Here is a 20,591-nt window from a genome sequence, read left to right as displayed (position 1 = left end):
TGACTCCTAGTGACCACATGTCCAATTAAAACAAATGCTACTTGGTCTTGAACCATCCTCATACTAACAGATATGCTTGGGGCTATTGTTATAGATACTATGTCAATCTATTTCATTGAGGGCATTTATTTTTTTTAAATTGACTTTCTACCTTACCAAGCGTGATGTCTTTCTCCAGGGACTAGTCCTTCCTAAAAGCAGGTCCAAAGTATATTCGCACTATTATAACTTCTGAGGAAGTGGCTGTACTTCTTCAAAGACAGGTTTGTTTGTTATTCTGTTTGTATGTCTTATAATAAATAAATTTTTACCAACATCATGATTCAAAGCATCAGTTTTTACTTGGGCTTGTTTATTCATTTTCTAGCTTTCACTTGCTTATAAAGCGATTGAAAATACCATGGCTGGAGTCAGCGGCACCGTAGTCCTCAAAGTTCTCACTTTAGTTTTTAACACTCTAAAGAGCTATTTGCCAGGAGTTTTGCACAATGCAATACATAATTTGATTCTTCGGTCCTGCTTATTATCAGCTTTTATTATTCAGTTGCACCTTTCAAATATAGATTTATTAGGCAGAAAGAGAGTGATGTCAATAAACCTGGAGTTTTCTAAGGTTTATTGTTCTCACTCATGACCAAACCACAAATATGATTTATGCCCTTGCTCTATTAGTTAGGGTAGAATGATAAAGAAAGAAACAATTTTCAAATTTTAAGGGTTGGCACAAGACGTTTACTTCTTGGGATAGTTAAGGTTTATTGTGCCAACCTGGCTGATAAACACCTGTGGAGTTAATTGAAGGGTGGAGAGATAAATGGCTTGGTGAGTCTTGCCTTTCTAGTTCTCAGGTCTCTTGCTTTCTGAGGGTTGAAGCAGGGCAGGGTGCAGCTGCCTGAGCCAGTTCTGTGCTTCAGCTGGCAAGACTCACTTCCTGCAAGACATCCCTGAGGAGAAGCCACATGGACCTACCCTGATGCAGCCCTTGGAGACCCCTGCCAGAGCTGAGATGCTTATATGTTCACTGATTCAGCTTTCCTCCTCCCTTTGGCGTCATTGCATGTGTTTTGTGAGATTGAAGAGGGCTTTTTAGATTGATGTCAGACAGATGGGCTAATATTGGACTTAAAGGCTTGGAAAACACTGGTGTGTGATGCTTTCTTAATGTACACTTACCCTTTATATAAAACTCTCTCTTATACACATATGAGTTTCTGTGGATTTGTTTCCCTATTTTACCCAGACTAACACGTTTGTTGATTCGAATCCAGTTCTATGGAGCATATAACGGGAGACTTCACCTGTTTGACTTTATGATTCCAGATCCATCCATCCCCTGGCTCCACATTACTCCAGCACTCCCACATCCTCTCAATTCTGTTGATGATGGGGCGTGCTGCTTAGGTGCACTGCATTCTCAATTTCAAGACCATGACTTGAAAAGTCTTCTATTGGTAGGCTGCAAACACTTCATTTGCATGGTCTATACTCACTTTCTTTTTATGAGATAGCGATCAATCCCTGCAAGTTTCACACCCATCATAAGCAGACCACAGTCCAGGTATCAAACATCAAGTTGTTTACAGTATATCCAGGAAATGTCAATAAAGGTGGACATATAACTAGGACAAACTAGGAAAACTAGAGCAATGTTATCTCCACAGCATTTAATGCAAAAACTGCTGATCTTGGTATTAACAGCCCAAAAAACTCTCCCATAGCACTACCAGGAGGAAGACAAAAAAGAAAAGAAAGTTGTGATTACATTAGTCTATTGTGAATGCTTCATCTGTTCTACATACTATGGAAGCTGGAGCTGATTGGAGCTTTATAAATCCAATCGCTTTCTATGGTTTAGCTGGTGGATTTGTTTGGATAATAGCTTCAAATTTTACTTCCAGTCTGGGGAATCTAAATTCCTCTAATTTTGTGAAAAGAAAAAAATTGTGGTTCAGTGGCAGAACAGTTTTCTGGAAACATCTTCCCTAACACCTTCAGTATCTGCCTCATTTCATGCTCTTGTTTGGCATCATTGCACCTCAGCATACTGTATTTCTATGTTATGAATGCCAAAGCTCTTTTGCATTAACTTTTTATAGACTATTATGAGGTTATTATCAGATACTCTCATGTCTGGTTGCTCTGTAGTTATCAATGCCCCATTAAAATGTTTCACCTAAGTATTTTAAGAGACAAATTAAAGCATCTTCTAGAACTATTTAACTTGAGTAGAGTAACATGGACTCACTATTCCATAAGTATTTCCAATGAATCCCAGTCATTTCAGTGAAAAACTATACTCTTTTTTTAAAAGTCAACTTCCTGACACTGCATTTGTTGCTTATATTTTAAATTGGAAACTTTATAATGCACCACTTTTATTCCTCTTTCCTGGATGGCTTGTGGGTTAGATTTTCAGATGAGGAAACATTTTTTTCTAACTTATACATTATCTTGACTTTATATCAACCAAGCATGGGTACTTGCTCAACATTGAATGTAAGTTTTTGATTCTATAATCTAAGTAGCTTTCACCTCTAGGAATAAGAATAATTGGAAATTCTGTCAACCCCGCTTTCCATTTTTTTTCTCCCAAATTTTCAGAGTCAAGCTGCATTGCATTCTAAAATTTTAGGCCTTTCAATGGATTGAAACCATTCTTGACATAACTAATGTCCGTGATAGCTACTCTGACCACCTCTTTGCGCTGAGCTATGCCTTCTGACTGCCAAGCTCCGTGCCCGTTGTTTCGTAGACATTGTGTCAAGTGACTGGCAGACAGTTCCCCTATTCCGCTTTCTCACTTCGCAGAGCGAAGAGTGCGCACAACAAGCCACAGTCTTCGCACAGCACTTCTCCCGTTTCTGAAACAGAAGCTCCCATAATGAGAAAAGCTCACAACAACATTCCTTGCCACTTCCTGTCTTATTGTTCTTGTTTAGATAGGGGCTATAAAACATTACCACCTCATCATTATAGATCACTTAAAAATAAAATAAAATAAAATAAAATCTAATTTACATTTTTGCTCTGACTAGTTTTCTTGACTGACAGTTGTCCACAGCTCAGTGGCTGCTCTGTTCAGTGTACTTTAATTTTGAGCTTTCAAGTATTTCGGAAGCCCATTCAGAAGTAAATTCTCAGAGAAAATTGAGCTCTGTCATGGATGGATTAGTACTATAATAGTTGGTCACATATCTTGCATGAAACCTTTCAGAAGCAAGGCAAATGAGAAGGAAATGAAATTCATTTCATACTTCTTCAAGCACGCTAAGAGACTTTCTCTCCTAGTAATCTGTGAAGTAGCACTGGTTTATTGGAGGTTCGCGTAACTACCGTGCCATTATACCTTGTCACAATCTCATGTATTGGGTGACTGCTTTTTCTGAACGGATGGTACCTGCAAAGTGCTCTCTGAAGGCACTGAACAGTGAGTGTCATTCTTTTGATCAAAATGGATAGGTCTAGGGAACAGCATAAATAATAGTACTTGAGCTAAATTGTAACATTATAGGTCAGAGGTGAATGGAACCTGAAAAGCAGATATATGGAACAGTCATCATATTTGCTTTTTGATTTATTGATAAGTTAAAAGATCAAAAAGGGAGGGTGAGTGGAAGAGGAGGAGAGAAAAACAGAGAGAGAGTGTGAGTTGTTTGATACACCTAATGTGGAAACAAAAGGTAAAGCCAATAAGTTTATTATTCTGACTGAATCATGGTAGTTTTTACTACAGCGATTGCAGTGAAGTCAGCATTTCAATGGAACGTGTATGTGAGGGTATGATGTGGATATCATGCAGATTTGGTAAACGTTTTGTGCTAGCTAACAATGTTAGATTAAGCAAAAGATTAGGAGGCAAAGGGAATGAAAATCTGCATTTGAATTTTATTTTGATTGATCAATTTGTGTTTTTAGCAATGCTATTCCATTTAGGAAGGCAGAAATAGAAGAAGTAAACAACAACATCCAAGACATTTACCAGAGTTTTGTAAACAATAACCAAAAGAAAGTAGCCTGTGATTTTTTTTCCTTTTGTCTTCTCAAATGAATTGGCTTTTTGAGTTTGGTGGGACTTGTTGCTTCACTGGGGGTGAGTGGGATGTGATTTGACAGTTCTTTTGTAACATATCACAGGACATAGAAAGTAAGGGTCAGTGCTGAGTATTTTCCCTGCTGTCACAGCCTCGTCTTATAAACGAGCTACAGAAAACCTAAGAGCAGTCTGAGCTGGAATAAGGTAATAGGTAAGTAGAATTGATTTTGAACAAAGAACTATGAAATTGAGTATGTCTTTCTGGTAGATGGGGAAACAAAACCTTCTAGTGGAAATTTTAGGACAGGGTGAGCAACACTTTCTTCTGGAAGTTGAAAGAAAATCCTGTTAGTCACTATCCTGACACCCTATAGTTGCAGAATTTAGTCATTTGTGTTTTTAAAGTCTACCAGATGGCTGTATAGGGGGCAAGGTAGCAGAGAGGTATACAGGTATGAAAAGACATTGTTTTGTAAATGGGGTGATTTTTAAAAAAATCTTAACATCCATATTTGATGTAGATCTATTTTGTGGGAAACTTTTGGAAAACAAGACAAAGCAAAAGAAACATCATTTCAGTAGACCACATTTTACTTTGTTCAAAATTCTCTAGCGAGACAATGGTATTTTATAGAGGGTAGAGAATAATTCCCTATCTTGGATAAAACCTGTCTTGACCTCTCTGTCAGTGGATTATATGTTGTATCCTTTATTGATAACTCTCTATTTGTCAGATACAAAGGTGTTTCTATGCAATGCTTGGGTCATTATTTTCCTATAATCTGGCCTAATTGGTCATAATTGGCTTTTTCCATCACCGTTATATATATATTTAAAACTAATTAATATATGAGGCAATAATAATGACAATAAAAAAAGAAAATGAAAGATCCATGAATATTTAGATAAGAAGTTTCTTGACATATCTTCTCTAGAGGGTATTTATATGCCCTCTGTGAGAATAATTCCCAAATTTCAAGTCAAAATAACTTGTTAAATAAAACTTTTATACAACAATTAAACACATTTTATTCTTTAGTACCTTCTTCTGTATCAGAGTTTAGTTTTGTGGGGTTTTAACAAGCCCTAGATGATTATAATCCAACAATCTGTAGACTTCTTGAGTTAATTATGATTAATAATAAGAATTAAAATATCTAGAATTCTTATTTATAAACTCCGTTTATCTATTGGTAGAAATAGACTAAATGATCTCTGCCCAAATAAAGTTGTGTAATTAACATATTATATTAAAAAGGAAACAAAAAGTTCACTGCCACTGAGTCCATTCAGTCCTGACAGATCCAGGACAGAATAGGCCTCCTAAAGATTTTCAAAGAATTGGAACTCTCACTATTTTCTGATGGTATGCTACTAAATCTAGGACTTTACCAAAAGATTGTTGGAAACAATTGAAGAATTTGGTAAAATGGCAGATTACAAAATAAATGAACTGAAATCAGTTGTATTCCTTCATAGCAAAGGAGAGATCACCAAGAAAACTATATCAGTAATAATAGTTACACAAAAGATGGAATGCTTAGTGATAAACATAACAAAAGAAGTGAAAGAATACCTATACAAAGAAAGCCACAGCACACTAATACAAGAAAACAAGAGACCTACACAAATGGAAAAAATAGCCCATGTTCATGGATAAGTAGACTCAACAAAATGAAAATGTCAATGCTACCTAAAGCAATCTACATATACATTTCAATTCCAATCCAAATTCTAACTAAGTTCTTTAAAGAGACAGAGAAGACTAATAATGAACCTGATACAGAGAGGGAAGAAACCCAGGGTCAGCACATAACTCCTCAAAAAGACAAGCCAAGCAGGAGGCCTCACACTACTTCACCTTAAAACCTATTACAAAGCTATGGTAGTCAACACAACCTGGTACTATGATGGATACATAGACTAACTGAGTAGAATGGAAAATCCAGAAATAAGCGCAGTCACTTACAGGCAATTGCATTTTACAAAAGCCTAAGAAACATTAAGTGAGAAAAAAACTTTAATAAATGGTGTTGGAAAACTGGCTCTACCTCTGCAGAAGAATAAAACAAGACCTGCACATCACCCTATGGACAAAAGCAAACTCAAGATGTATTAGAGGTCTTCATGAAAATCTCAAAGGTATAAGGATCATATTGGGACAAAGTTAAGGACATTATTAAAGGGCATATATGAACTAAAATGCATTATAAAGGAACATACACAGTGGAAGATGAAATAGATAACTAGAACCAATAAAAATAAAACACTTATGCAGATCAAAATATTTCTTCAGAAGAGTAAAATGAGAACCCACAGTTTGAGAATACACTTTAGCAATGATACAACAGACAAGGAACTAATCACTAAAATATATAGAATCCTGGAACAGTTCAAAAGGAGAAATCAAATCATCAAACTAAAAGGTGAGCAAGACATGAACAGAGAATTCACCAAAGAGTGGCAAAAAATGAAATGCTCAGATCATTAGCCATTTGAGGGATGCAAATTAAAGCAACGATGAGATACCACCTTATATTCATAATGATCTTACACTTAAAAACAGAGAGCAGCAACTGCTGGACAGGGTGTGAAGAAAAGATTGTAAATCACCTAGATTGCTGGTGGAATTGCAAACGTGTACAGCCATTATAGAAAGTGATACTGCTTTATCGGAAACAACTAGGAATAGATACCATATGACCTAGCAATACTTCTGTAGGGCTTATGCCCTAAGGAAGCAAGAAAGAGAACATGAACAGACATATGCTCTCCTATGTTTAAAGCAGCACAGGGAACAATGGTAAAAAAGAAAACTGAAGCAACCCAAATTTCTACAGTAGATGACGGGATAGAGACACAGGTACATACTCACCATAGAATATCGTGCAAATTGTGATGAAATCATGAGTCACCTCATGACATGGTAGGGACTGGAAACCTTATGCTGAGTGAAGTTAGTCAATCAAAAAAGGGTGAATACTGTATGACTTCACTAATATAAGAATTAAAACCAAGACAAAGACAGCCTTCTGCTGGGAGGTCATGTACTCTTCTAATCAGGTGTCCTAACCTACAAGATAGAGCACCTGCCTAGCTCCATGAACAATATATGACACTCTTTTTGTGGACATCTTAAAAACAGCTTCAGCAGAGTAGCCCTCACCTCAGCAGGGGCCGGATTTTCAAGATTGGGGAAGAGATAGAAGATCATTCACTTGCTGCCATACAAGATTGTGCTAAAAGCACCCCAAATCAACAGACACCTACAATAGTGCTAAGGGAATCTTACTGGAAATTCAAGTCAAGATGGGGTGGAGGGAGCATATACTTCTCAGAGAAAGTCATTGCATTTCTAGAGACACGTAAACTGGGAGGAGCCACCTACCATCAGGAAATGAAAAAATGCTTAATAATACTTATGTAGACCCCAAGGGGGGAACATATCCAGTACTCTATTCTAATTCAACACTTTTGACCTAGATTCTATCCAGCCCTTATTGACCCAGGTCAGGTCCTATATATTACTGGGACTTTAGACTCTGTCCTTTCAAGGTGCCCAACAAACTTGATTGGTCACACCAGGGATTCGATGTGAAAACTTCACTAAGTGAATTGGTCTTTATCTCAAATGCACCTGGGGCAGACTTAAGGAATCAACGTATTCCCTCAGACTTAAGGCTAAAGCACACTGACGGAAGAAGAAGCAGATGACCACTAAGGCAGTGGTTCTCAACCTTCCTAATGCCACAACCCTTTCACATAGTCCCTCATGTTGTGGTGACCCCCCAACCACAAAAATATTTTCGTTGCTACTTCATATCTGTAATTTTGCTACTGTTATGAATTGGGCAACCCCTGTGAAAGGGTCATTGGATCCCCAAAGGGGCCACAACCCACAGGTCTAGAACCGCTGTTCTAAGGTTATGGAATTGGTGATCGTTGGACTTTGGTTTGAGGGTGCCCAATGAATGGTGTCCTGGGACTACCGTGTATTTTCTATTTTTCATAGTCTCTTCACTTTCTTATGACATGTATTAGTCTAGTAGGCATGGTTCTGTCTTTGTGAATGAGTATCATTGGAAATTTCCCCCTATCACCAACCTTCACTTTTTGTGCAAATAGTGTCCAATCATTTAAGAGTTTAATCTGTACAAGTCAACAATTCATGTATTGCAGTCTGAAATCAGCCTATGCTTGTATAATTTCCTTTTCTCAACAGTGTTGGAAATCTATGCCACTGACTAAATTAATGAAACTTGGATAGAATTACTTTATGCCCCAGGGGCTGGTTTATAATATTCTCCATTATAAAATAATATATCTCCAAAGTGAACCAGAGACATGACTAAACCAGTGATGTCATATATTGTGTATAAGCCTAGCTTTTCAGCATATTAAAAAATTTTTAATGAAAAAAATAGTTGGTTTTTTTTCTGTTTAAGGCAAAAAGAGTTTTATTATTGTCAAAGGCATTTTTGCAAACTGGAGGACACAGTCAGAAGCCCTGACAACGTACTAACAAAAGTTTCTTTTTCTTCTCTTGCCTTTTTCCCTTCTCTATTTTTCTTTCCCTCTTTATTTTCTTTGCTTCTTTAATTCTACTTCTTCTAAATGTAAATAAACCTAAATCTTCTTCTGGTCTGGTTATTGGCTTACACTTTTCTCCTGCCCCACCCACTATTTCTTTCTGTTCTCCCTCCTTTGGGAAATATATTTTGCAAAAATTTTCATAATACTTGTTCATTCTTATTACTGGCCTTATGACTGGCCTCCTGACTTTAACAATACACTTTCCCAATATTTTACAAACATTTTGGTCTCTTCAGATGGTCCCTAATATTTTTTTTTAATTAATCACTTTACTGGGAACTCTTACATATGTCATAACATCCAATAATTCAAATGGATCAGGCATTATTGTACAATTGCTACTACAATCAGTCTCAAAATAGTTTCTTTTTTCTTGAACTCTTTGCTATCAGCTTCCCTTTATCCTGTCCCTGTCCCACCCTTCCCCCAAGTTTATCCATTCACCTACAATTCTGTTATTTGATCCCCTTGAGTGAGGTTATACAGTCATCATTGCTATCACCTCCCCCTTCACCACCCCACATCCCCATCCTCAAAGAAGTCATTACTCCCATTGCTGTTTCTGAAGGGCCATCCATCCTGGCATTTCTACCTCAAATGATCTTAGTTATACAAATGAACCCATGCTGGTCTAACAATATTAATGAGGTAAAACAAAAGTCTTAATAGTGAGGGGAGGAAATATTTGTCTTAGCCTAGGTTCTAGATTAACAAATACCATGAAGCTTATATATGTGTATTAAAAAAATTTAAACATTGCCATTGTCAATTCCAACTCAGAAAGACTGAAATTACATAAAAAAACAAAACAAAACAAAAAAGCCAATGCAGTTTGGATGGGGATTGCTGATCTTTGGGCTGTGTTACATGAGTGTACTTGAGTCTCCATGGGCCAGAGAGAGGGTTCTTGGGGAGTGAGGCACTGGAGAAGAAAGAAAGAAAGTGCAGAATAGTTTTGTTGGTTCAGGGACAGGCTGTCAGGACCTCACTTCTTCTCTCTGCACGTCCCAGGAATCCCAACTGGCTTCAAGAATAATTGGCTTTCCTCCCTACCTGCAACGGCTGGACATTTAGACTAAGGAAAAACATGGCAGCAGTGGAAACTCCCCAGCAGCTGCAGCCCCAACCCCTTCCCAAAGGGACCCTCCTAAACCCCTCCTTTAAAAATCCACCACTCTCCTCAATGGGCTACTTGCTAGACCACGGAACCTCATCTGGGAGCTTCTTTCTAATAAAGAGTTGTTACACCCTCTTAACTTTTTCTCTTTGTTTGCCCTCGTGCCTCAGTTTACCTCTCATTTGGTGCACGAAACCAGGAAGGAGTAAGAGGTGTCTAGATGCACCCCCTGTCTGCCCTTGGGCGAGGGCAGCACCCCTCTCTCCTCCATCCTCCCTTCCCTTGGACAGGGACCTTCAGGTTACAGTACCTGACTAAATTTTATCTCTGCTATTTCGGGCACTGTCCCTTGCTGCTGGGTTCTTCCACCAGAGGCTCTGTCCATTAATGTCTGCTGAACCATGGGCCCACGTCAGAGCCTCCCCATCAGCCAGGGAGTTGGGAGGCTGTTGAGCCCCACTACCTTCATCCACAGGTCGGAGACATTCAGGGTTGCCTGAGACTCTCTCTTCCCCCCCTCCCCTCCCCTCGTCCCCCTTTCTAGATGCCCAGTTGTATATTCAGGACACTGGTTGTCTACCGTGGTCTCTTCCAAGAACCCTGCAGCATAGGAAACAAGAATTCCAAGCTGGACTCTTCCACACCTTTAGAGAGTCTCCTAACTAACCTCTCAACCATTGGCTTAACGCCAAAGTCTGGCCCAAATGCCTTGTTTTGAACTGCAATTTGGTTTATCCCCAATATAAACTAGATAATGGCAAATGGCCTAAGTTCCCCTACGTCCAAGCTTTCTTCCTTCTATGCTCAGTCTCTCTCTCTCCCTGTACTACCTGTTATCCCGCTCCTCTCACTCTCTCTGTCCTACCTGTCACCCTGCTCAACTTCTCTTAGCCAAACACGCTCTTAATCAGGTCCCTGACAGTTCTTCCCCCCTCCCCCAGTCTTTCTCCAACCCCCCTGACTCCTTGTCTGCACCCCTAGTGAGGCCTCCTCCATCTTCTGGATGCCCCTCACTATCACCTCCCTCTGCCATGCGCTCGACTCCCAACCACCCCTCCACTGATCCTCCCACTCCAGGCCCTAAACTCTCTCCTTTGTCTTCCCCTGTCAATCATCATACCCAGTCTCACCAACCCCCCCTCTGCCCCCTGTGAGAAGTTGCAGGTACTGAAAGTCTCGTTCAAGTCTATGTTCCCTTCTCTCTCACTGACTTGTCCCAAATCAAAAAGCTCTTAGGTTCCCTTTCCAATAATCCCACCACCTACATCAAAGTTTCCCTATCTATCTCAAGCCTATCATTTATCATGGCATGATATTTTTGTAGTCCTTTCATCTACTCTCAATTCAAATGAAAGAGAGTGTGTTTTTGCTGCTGCCCAGCAGCATGCAGACCAGGTTCCACTCACTGACCTTTCTCTGCCTGTGGGTGCCAAGGCAAGAACCAGGCTGGAGTTCCAGACCAATACCCAGGCAGGCCAGGATGGTGGGCCGCCAAAGTTAAATGCTCCAGTGTATCTGGTCTGGTATTCCGTCAGCACATTTTTAATGCAGTTTTTGTAGGAAAATTAGGTGCCTCGGCTGATATTTGGGGCAGCTTATACTCGAGTATATAGGTGCCTGGTTGGATTTGGGGGTCACGCTTAATTCTAGCCCTAATCTAAGAATGATTAGTTCCTATGACATAGCCCTGTTTGAGTTCTAACCTTAAGAAGCCATCACTGAAGTTATGGGTGCGACAGCAAAGTGTGGGGAAAAACTCAGAGGGTGCTGGCTACCAGAGAGAAGAGTATCCAATTGAGAGCATTGTAAAGTCAATTATGGAGTATATTTTTATGTTAAAAAAGCAATACCTTCATATTTGATCTCCCTTTTGATACATTTTAAAGTTGCTTCAATTTTTAATATTTTATCCCTTCTTTCTGAATGAGGTTTTCTATATTGTGTTTAGTCATTATTATTGGTTTGTTTGTTTGTTAGCTTCCTGTTTATATTTTGTCTGACTTGATCTGGAGAGACAGTAAGTGGACTGACAGTAGCCTAGGGGCATGGCCAGGGAGGGTGGGGGAATGAGAAAATAATGACAATGACTAGAAGAAAAGTGCACTCTGACGTTGATTGTGATGATTGCACATATTTTCTTAATATGATTTAATCATTATTATGTGCTTTGTGAAGTATATCCCAATAAAATCTAATAATAAATGAAAATAATGCAGACATGGTGGGCTTCAAAAATTTCATGAAAAAAATCATTATCATTTCATTCTATTTTATTGTTCCCTCGTGTGCTCAGTGAATATTAAATAAATTCATATAAATAAATATAACTGACAACGATTCACTTATAATTGCTAATATGCAAAGATCAAAATATTTGTGTTGATTTTTCAATGTAATGTCAAGATATGTAATGTTTATTAATCAAAGATATGCATGTTTGTACCCATTTAGAGGAAAGGTGATTCAATAGAATGTGAAAATTCCTGAGCAATATTATTAATATTATACATAAGTAAAATTTTATTGATTATAGTTTAAATATGATTGCATTATTACATCAATACAAAACTGTCACTAAATCAAGCTGAATTCAGAAGAGGGCATGGGACAAGAGCTATCATGGTTGATGTAAGATGAATCTTTACTGAATGTAGAAAATACCAGAAATATGTTCACCTGTGTTTTCACTGTGTGGATCATATTGTGTGGGTAACAGTTATAGACTGGGAATTAAAGAACACTTCTCTGTATCCATACAGAATCTGAGCATGGACCATAACGCTGTGATCCAACAGAACAAGGGGATAGACACTGTATGGTTTGAAATCAGGAAAAGTGTTTGTTTGTTAATGTTGTATCTTTTCACCATAACCATTGAGTCTGTATGCTGCACAATATCATAAAAGCAGGATCATATGAAGAATTCGGCCTAAGGATTAGAAGTCTCAAAAATCATCTGAAATATGCAGATGACATAGCTTCATTTACTGAAATAAACAAAGAAGAACTGAAGCAATTACTGGTGTAGATGAAAGACTCACTTTTAGTACAGATTACGATCCAAAATAACGAAAAGAGAAATCCTCAAACTGGATCAATAAACAACATCCTGAGAAACAAAAAATATTTAAATTATCAAAAATTTAATTTTACTTGTCCATGATCAGTGCCCACAGAAACAAGAGACAAGAAATGACCCATGTGCTTTTGGAGAATCGTCAGTAAAAGGCACCATTGAAGAGCTGAACAATCACAGATGTTACTATGAAGATGTGATGCGTTTGGTAGGTTCCAGTGAGTTGGCTCCAACTCACAGTGACCCTATCTACAATAGGATGAGGCCCTGCAAAGTCGATAAACACAGGTCATCCCCCTTCTGGCATTCTCTCCATTCAGCCCAAATCGCTCTGGCATCAGCAATCCTTTCCCTTTTTCTACTTCCTCTTCTCGATCCAGACTGAACCTCCATCAACTACTTGTCAATGCATTGCTGCAACAGTTGTTGGATCGTTTTCAGCAAAAGTTTACTTGAATTTGACACCAGCCATCTTTCTGTTATGTATTAATTCAGTTGGTTCATCTTTCAGTTGGCTAGGTAGCTGCCTTCCAAATTTCTAGACACAGATTAATGAGTGCTGCCCAGGCTTCATCAGCTGGTTAAAACATTTCAATTGATATTCCAACAATTCTGGGAGCCTCTTTTTTGGCTAATTATTTCAGTGATGCTTAGGCTTCTTCTTTCAGTACAGTGGTTTCTGATTGTATGATGTCTCTTGAAATGGTTGAATTTCAACTAGTTCTTTTTGGTACAGTGATTCTGTGTATTCTTCACATCTTTTATTGCCTTTTTGCATCTTTCAACAACATGAACCTTCGATTTTTTATTTATTTATTTTTTAGTACTTTCAGTTTAAGAAATGCTGAGCACGTTCTTCGTTTTTTGCTTTTTACTTTAGCTATTTGCCTATTTCATTATAATATCTTACTTTGTCTTCTTGATCTGCCCTTTGAACATTTCTGTTCAGCTCCTTGACCTTATCATTTTTTTCCATTTGCCTTAGCTACTCTACAATTAAGAGCTAGTTTCAGAGTCTCTTCTGACCTCCATTTTGGTTTTTCCTTTCTTTGTTATATTTGTAATGACCTTTTTGCTTTCTGTAGGTATAATGTTCTTGATATTAACACACAGCTCATCAGTTTTTCTGTCATTAGTGGTCAGTGTAATGTGTCCTTGAGATTCAAGTGGGATATTCTCAAAATCATTTTTGAGTCTCGTGGAATTGTTTAATTTTCTTCAAGTTCAACCTGAAATTACATATGCACAATTGATAGTTTGTTCCACTGTAAGCACCTGGCCTTGTTTTAGCTGCTGTTATTGAGCTTTTCCATCATTTTTTCTCATTGATGTAGTCAATTTTATTTAAGTGTATTCTCTCTGGAGAAGTCCACATGTATAGCTGTTCTTTGTGTTGTTGAAAAAATGTATTTGCTATGTACAAGTCATTGGTCTTGCAAGATTCTGTCATGAGGTCTCCTGCTTCACTTCTCTTGCCAACAGCATGTTTTCCAACTACTGTTCCCAGATGTCGCATTGTTTCCATATTGGTTTGAACTTTGCATTCCAATCAACAATGATTATCAAAGCATCTTGATTGCATGTTTTCAGACTGATGAAGTTGGTAGATTTATTCAATTTATGCATCCCTAGCTTTAGTGATGGTGGGCGTACATTTCACTAATAATTATACTGACAGCCTTTCCATGTATGTGGGTAGATTTCCGCCCCTCAGAGGACTCACATATGCTTAATTCAAGCCATAGTGTCTGAAATTGTTTAAATACATGCTAAAGCAGTGCAACAAATAGGGAACACTTATGCAGAATTAAGGTATTTGAATTAAGGGTTAGAAAATACTATTCTATGGGCTGCCAGACAAATCTACCTTGGAGGAAGTGCAGCCAGATGCTCCTTCAAAGCTAGGATGGCAAGACTTAATCTCACATACTTTGGACATGCTATCAGAAGGGGCTAGTCACTGCAAAAGGACATTGTGCTTGTTAAAGTAGAAGGTTGGCATAGAAGAGAAATACACTCCACGACACAGTGGCCTTAAGAAGGGATTCACACAGGGCAGGGAGGATGACGATGGCATTGGGCCTGGCTTTTTTGTGTTGTTTTGTCATACATCAGGTCACTGCTGACTCTATGGCACCTAGCAACAGCAGCAACAAATGGTTTTTATGTGTGTGTTATGAAAATCGGCAAAATTAGGAAGGATGTTAGCTTAATTAAATTTGCTGCATTTTCCCCCTACATATCCAACATAATTGAACAGTTTATACATTTCATTCCCTGAAAAAATTTAACATAGTGGGTCAAAGTTGGAAGCTACTCCTCTCAGAGTTAAGCACTGTAAAATAAACAAAGCAGATCATTTGAACATATTAGTAAAAGAGGCATTTTTCTGAGCCTTGACTCCTTAAGTTTGCATAGTCTGTAATAAACACCACATGCTAGCGTGCCTACTGACTTTTAGACTTTAGCTGGCTTCAATGGGATGCATCTGGTGACCAAGGTCTTTAATGGCTGACCCTGCAGAGCAATAGCAAGCCTATATGACTTGTTACTTTTTAGGTAGAAAGTTACTGTCATTTGTCTCTTTACTATTACAAAGTTATCCCTGGCAATTCAAATTCCTTCTTACTGAAATACTGCAAAAGTCTATTCACAGAAGAAACTTTTACTAAGAAATATTTTATTCATTTTGGGGAATATAAGTACACGGTAGTTTTTAAAAACATATTAGAATGTACTAGTACCCACCAAAAAAGTTATCTTTTTGCAAATACTTGTGAATTTGTGCAAGTATTCTTCCAGCCAGGAAATGTCATTGCAGCTGAATTTTAAATCAAGTGTTCATATTTCTTTTGGGAGTTTCAGATCAGCAAAAGAAATGGAATATTTACAATTTGGTGCATAATTCATTTTCTATGTGTAACTTCATTTTTTCCTCTTTTTTTTTTAGACTGAATTGTGCTGAATTTTAGACGAAAATGGAGATCATAAATTATTAAGAAACATTTCAGGGACTGGAAAAAGTAGATTATTATTAGCATCATTATCATCATGGCTAATAAAAGAATTTAGTAGGAAGGGGAAAATAATAGGATATAAGATTGCTGACAAAGGTAGTTTAATGTTTGAGTGCTTGCATATTTATCAGAATCCATGTGGGACAGAATTTTCTTAAATCATTACTCAGATCTATGTATTTCCCAGCTGCAAAACCTAGGACACATTCCAGGGCGCCCAGTCTCATTCTCCCAGAGTGGCCTATCAAACTATGAGCTGGCAGGATGGTAGCATCTTAAAAAAGGATTGAAATGAAATCAAGAGATGTTTTCCTAACAAGTCCTATTCGATCTGGATAAGAATCCAGCAGAATGGTACTGGACTTCCATAATCCCTCAGGATGTTCAGTCAGGTATGCTGCCATGTGTACAAAGCAGAATTTAAAATCTCAATGGTTGGCTTTACCTTAACTTTCTCTTTCATTTTCTGTTTGGTTTCAATCCCCTGAGTTCAACCTCCTATAGCACCAATGTATGTCCACCACTCCATGAATTCCAACAAATTGTCATTCATACTTTTGATGAAAGTATTGTTCTCTATAAAAATGTCAATAGCCATGTCAACGATCACCTACTGATATGTTCTTTCAATAAATCACAACCTTCTTGTTTCTGACAGTTGTATGGGACTCACTCAGTAGAGTTTCAGTTGCTCTCACTGTTGTTACCCAAAGAGAAGGTTGGGTCTCTGGCGAAGGAGCCAAAGGAGTGGTGCAGGCTTGGTGTTTCTAAGTGACACCTCTTCCTGATTTTCCTGGACAGTCCACATGAAAAGTTGTATAGGTGGAATCAACTTTAATAAAAAAAAGTTTGTTGAAACTAAATAAAATTAAAATACATATGAAGAAAAAAATATTAAATTGAATACTGACAGAAAAAAAACTCCAAGTCTTAGGAATGTGCGAAAGAGATTACTAGATTTTATTTTTCTCGTGAAATTCTGAAAATTATCTAGCATACAGTTCAGGCTTCACCAAAATTTAGAAGACTGTATGCCTCTGATTATCTTTCTATTGATGAAGCTGATTTACCAATTAATGGAGGCAATAGCTTAGTTTTAGAAAACTGATAGCAATGGAAAACATTCTACTCTATGGAAGTACAAATACATTTTGTCAATGAAAGATACAATTATTGTCTGTTCTGTAGAAACGATGAGGCTAGCCTCACAAATCATTGTCGGCTCTAATCGCCTCTAACATTGAAGGATCCCTCATGTCACCATGGTTAATGTTCACCTGATGAGTCAACGTTCATGTCATTTGAACCCAGCAGGTGCTCCTTGAAACTTGGCTCTGAGAGCCTGCTTCCACAGGGTCACACTGTGGGAAAGCCTCCTGAGCAGTTCCTTGTGTCTGGTAGTGTAGCTCTGAGTCAGAAATCAACTTGACAGCAACAAGGTGCTTTTTAAAAAATAGAATATGAATCAATTTCACACCTGTTAGCACATTTACTTAGTGTTGATGATTGTGTATATGCTTATGCTGGTTTTAAAATTCTTCTTTGGAGCTGATGTTCTCATTAATTAATGGGATGAATAAAATATTTGACCGAAGTTGATTGTATATTTGAGTAATAAAATAGTTTAACTGTTCAAAAGGATAAATTTGCATTATAAATTCTGGCTTTTCTTGTTAGCGGAGAGAATGGTTGCAAGATGGCCTGAGTTCTGCTCAGATGTTCCCCAGTTCCTAACATGTCCCCTCCAATTGGAGTCTAGTTGTCTTCTGGAATTGACTCTTCAAAATGCAAATATTCTTTTATCTTGTGGAAAATTATCCAGTGGCTATTGGTAGAGTTTATATCTAGTGGCATAGCCTAATATGGTCATTAATACCTTAATCAGATTCATTTTAAAGATTCTTCATTAAGATGACTTGAATTATTAGAGAATGTACTTAGTAGTCATTAATATGCATGCCTGTGCATATGTACAAATATGTACATGAACACACATATAAGCCTTCCCCCTAAAGAGAAACACGCACTGCTATAGACAGAAATTCCACATTCCAAATTTGCCTAAAATCAGAAAGAAAAGAACAATGGTTTTCTAATTAAGTTATAGATTGAATAATTAAATTGGAATAGATAGAAAAATAGATAGATATGTTCTATTATTAAGAAAACAGCATATTTACCATCCCTTTTAAAATTTGGCTCCTTATTTCCATCAGTGAGAAATACCCTCAGTCTTGGTCATATAGGGTATAGGTATTTTATGGACCTTCTGAGGGACCCAAAATCTAGATCAAATTTGTAAAATGACACAGAATAAGAGCATATTTTGTATCAGTCACCATTTTCCTTTTAATCTCAGTTAACCAGTTCTTTTTTTTTTTTTAGCTGACAGTGAAAACCCAACTAAAGTCACTTCAAAGATAAAGACATGGAAGATAAGTTGGAAAAAGTTTTTCTATAATTTAACTTAGTGAGGAGGAGAGAGAGTACATGTATTTTGTGGTTGTGAGCATTGTAGATAATAATATGAACCATTTCTGTTCAAAGCATGGTCTTTCGTTCAAAGCATCAACTGAAAGCTTGTTGGAAGCATCTAGGAACTTCTCGTGCATTAGGTGGCCAACCCACAGGTCAACAGTTTGAAACTACCAACCTCTCTGCTTGAGAAAGGTGTGGCTTTGTAAAGATTTCCAGTCCCAGAAACTCATAGAGGCAATTCTACTCTGTTCTGTAGGGTTGCTATGAGTCAGAATGAACTGAATTGCAGAGGGTTTGATTTGTTTTTTGATTATCCCCCTACCTGCTGAATCGGGGTATTTGAGTTGGAGTCTAATGATTTTGTTTTAACAAACCCTGTAGGTAAGTGAAGCCCTATTGGTGTGGCTGGGTAAGCTTTGGGCTGCGAACCAAAAGTTGCAAATTCATAGTTTGTTGGTTCAAATTACCAGTTTTTCTGTTCGAAAAAGAGAAAGCTATCTGCTCCTGTAAAGATTCATCTCAGAAGCCCTACTTAGGGTCTCTATAAATCAATATCAACTCTGTACCACTGGGTTTGGTTTTTGGTCACTGGTTGACTAGAAGGAGCCCTTTCGTGGTTAAGGGCTGAGCTACTAACCTCAAGGTCCACAGTTTGAAGCCACTATGAGAGAAAAAGTGAGGTTTTCTATTCTCACAAGTAGGGACAGTCACAGAGACCTACAGGGGTACTTCTGCCCTGTCCTATGAGTTGGAATGAATTTGATGGCAATGAGTTTGTTTGTATGTTTTTTTTTTAGTTCATTAGAATGCCCACTCCATTTCTGAAACATTGAACTAAATTCTAAGCTTTTCTAATAGTGTAGCACAAATATTTTGGAATTAAAAATAAACTCTGGAATGGCCATTGAATTAAAGGGACCATGGACCACGTGAATAGGTCACTTGTTGGTTGCCAAGGAGTTGGTTTTGACTCAGGCGAATTATGACATAAATAATATCTCATTATGAAAAATAAACAAAAGCAGCCAGCAAACAAACAAAACAACCAAATCCTTTGTTGTGAAGTTAGTTCTGCCTCATTTAGACCCTGCAGACACAAGAGAACTGCCCCATACGATTTCCAATGCTCCAACATTGGTTGAAGCAGATGGACCCATCTTTCCTCTGCAGACTGACGGGTGGGTTGTAGTCACCGAATGTTCTGTTCGCAGCAGCCAGATCAGGAGAACCCTGTTATACATTCAGTGTCCACAGAGAAGGTGCTTTGAAAGTGGATCTCTATGATAAAAAAATTAAAAATTGAATCTACTCATTCTACACATGGATGTAAGGATTATAGGATCCAATGTGTTTCAGATTGATTTTTCAGTTGTGTCATTTACGTATCGATAGAAATGTAGTTAATGTAGAAAGCAGAAGTGTCAATGCAAGCCACTCGTGCCTTCTGTAGTTCCCAGGATAGCTGCTCTGTTTTCTCATGCTCTTCGGTTTACACTTACAGAAATGGTAAAATTCATTAAAAACAAATAGGTAAAACTGACTGAGAAAATATTCTAAAATATTAGGTGCCAGCAAGTTGGTTTTGGGTCATAACAATCTTCTGTGGAACAGAATGAAAGCCAGCATGGTCCTAAACCATCCTCACAATTGTTCCTCTGCTCCAGCCGGTGAATGCCACCATGGTGTCCACTCATCTCTGGAAGGCCTTCCTCTCTTTCACTGTCCCTTTACTTTAACAAGCATGATCATCTTCTACAGGGACTGTTCTTGGCTGACAACATGTCCAAAGTGCATGAGATGAAGTCTTGCCATTTTTGCCTCTAAAGAGTGCTCTGCCAGAACTTCTGTGAAACAGATTTGCTTATCCTTTAACAGTCTGTGTTGGTCTGGATAGACTAGAGAAACAAATCCACAGAAACTCATAGGTGTATAAGAGAGAGTTTTATATAAAGGGTAAGTGCACATTAAGAAAGCTTCTCTACCGAGTCCAGCCCAAGCCCATAAGTCCGATATAGCCCATATGGCCAACACCATTCTACAAAGTCCTCTCCAACTTACAAAACACACACAATGACACCGACTACAGGAAGAAAGCCAAATCAGTGAGTGTGTAAGCATCTCAGCCCTGGCAGAGGTTTCCACGCAGCTGCTCCAGAACCCAGGGTTGAATAAGGGTAGATCCATGTGGCTTCTCCTCAGGGATGTCTCACAGGAATTGAGCCTTGCCAGCTGAGGCAGAGAAGTAACTAAGGTAGCCACACACTGTTCCGACCATCA

This window comes from Echinops telfairi, unplaced genomic scaffold (genome assembly GCF_000313985.2).
Source record: "Echinops telfairi isolate 266 unplaced genomic scaffold, ASM31398v2 ScPeMD7_7400;HRSCAF=8409, whole genome shotgun sequence".
Classification (NCBI taxonomy): domain Eukaryota; kingdom Metazoa; phylum Chordata; class Mammalia; order Afrosoricida; family Tenrecidae; genus Echinops; species Echinops telfairi.
This window is presented reverse-complemented; position numbering follows the sequence as displayed.